Source organism: Salvelinus fontinalis, chromosome 9, assembly GCF_029448725.1.
Source record: "Salvelinus fontinalis isolate EN_2023a chromosome 9, ASM2944872v1, whole genome shotgun sequence".
In the NCBI taxonomy this organism is placed as follows: Eukaryota; Metazoa; Chordata; class Actinopteri; order Salmoniformes; family Salmonidae; genus Salvelinus; species Salvelinus fontinalis.
This window is the reverse complement of record NC_074673.1, coordinates 23,785,954-23,787,475: the sequence shown is the minus strand read 5'-3', so window position 1 is coordinate 23,787,475 and position 1,522 is coordinate 23,785,954.

The following is a 1,522-nucleotide window of genomic DNA, read 5'->3' as shown; positions in this document are numbered from 1 at the left end:
CTTGGTGTGTTTAGCCACTGCATATTTGTCTCTTATCACTAACCCTTTATGTTAACACCTTTTTATTAACTGTTTTTTTAGCTACTGATCTGTAGTTTGTCAAACTTGTTGTAGGGGGCAGCACTAAGTTTGTGGGAGACGCACAAGCATCCGTGGTGAGCCATGCTGTTTGTCTCAGTCCTATAGAGGTTTTAAATACTAACCAAGCTGTGATTTTATATTTCAATTCATTGAACTTGACATGAAAAGGCTAAATTTATTTAATGTTGAATGAAAATGGGTAATTTTATAAATTTAAAGTTTTTGTGATTTACACAACTGAATGCGTTTTGTAAATGAGGACCTAGATGAGCCCCGGGTATCAGCCAGTTGTATTGGTCATCCACACTGAGGGTGAGGAAAAGACAGACAGACCATCTCTGTGACCAGCCAGCCAGGCCAAAGGACCCCAGCAGCTATGGGCTGCACCGGCTCAAGTGCTTTTGAGATCACCCTTTTGGGAGGCAGAAACGACTGTGGCAGAGATTGCTCCCCTTTATCTCACAAAGAGGAGGGTATTTAAGGGTGACAAAATACTAAATTATTCAGACAGTCAAGCAAAAAAGGGGACCAGAACTAGACCAAGAACTAGACCAAGGACAAAGTTAAGAGAAAGTGAGAGGGGATCCCTAAAGGTCAGGGTTGGGGAATACAAAATCAGTTTATCATCAAAAATATTGTAATCAGATTAGACACTTTTGGAAAAACTACACTGAACAAAAATATAAATGCAACCTGTTTCATGAGCTGAAATAAAATACTTTTTCTATATGCACAAAAAGCTTATTTCTCAAAAATGTTGTGAACATATTTGTTTACATCCCTGTTAGTGAGTATTTTTACTTTGTCAAGATAATCCATTAGGTGTGGCATATTTGGAAGCAGATTAAACAGCATTATCCTTACACAGGTGCACCTTGTGCTGGGAACAAAAGGCCACTCTAAAATGTGCAGTTTTGTCACACAACACAATGCTACAGATGTCTCAAGTTTTGAGGGAGTGTGCAATTGGCAAGATAACTGCAGGAATGTTCACCAGAGCTGTTGCCAGATAATTGAATGTTCATTTCTCTACTATAAGCCGCCTCACAACCACAGACCATGTGTAACCAAGACAGCCCAGGACCTCCACATCCAGCTTCTTCACCTGCAGCATCGTCTGAGACCAGTCACCTGGACTGCTAATGAACTTGGGTTTGTACAACTGAAGATTTTCTGCACAAACTGTCAGAAACTCTCAGGGAAGCTCATCTGCCTGCTCGTCGTCCTCACCAGGGTCTTGACCTGACTGCAGTTTGGCGTCGTAACCGACTTCTGTGGGCAAATGCTCACCTTCGATGGCCACTGGCATGCTGGAGAAGTGTGCTCTTCATGAATGAATCCCGGTTTCAACTGTACCAGGCAGATGGGAAATAGCATAAGCTACGGACAATTAACACAATTGCATTTTATCGATGGCAATTGGAATGCACAGAGATACCGT